Here is a 412-nt window from a genome sequence, read left to right as displayed (position 1 = left end):
GGCAATTATCTCGAGTGGGAGCCGGAGTTGGCGTCTTAAGTCTCCTCCCTCCTGGTCTCTTTGGGGCCGCAGCTCCCTATCCCCAGCTTCCAGCCTCCTCCGTCTTAGTCCACCAGCACTTTATTAAATAGGGTCACACTCTGCCTTTGATCCAGTCCCAGACCCTGTCCAAAGGCAGTGGTAAACTCAAAGGAATGTAGATCCTGAACCCTGCGGGAGGGAAGGGAGGGAGGCTTCAGCGAACTTCAGGGCCTCAGAACCCAGGAGGAGGGGAGTGTGTGTGTGTGTGGGGGCTGACCTGGCAGAGGGGGGGGGGGGTCGGCCGTCCTCGCCCGAACTGCACCCCCCGCCACACGCGCCCCCAACACCACGCGAGACGGCAGCGAAAAAGGCACAAACCAACCCCACCCCC

Source organism: Petaurus breviceps, unplaced genomic scaffold, assembly GCF_028583685.1.
Source record: "Petaurus breviceps papuanus isolate PSGF00001 unplaced genomic scaffold, PetGlider_PUasm1.0 688, whole genome shotgun sequence".
Taxonomy (NCBI): Eukaryota; Metazoa; Chordata; class Mammalia; order Diprotodontia; family Petauridae; genus Petaurus; species Petaurus breviceps.
This window is presented reverse-complemented; position numbering follows the sequence as displayed.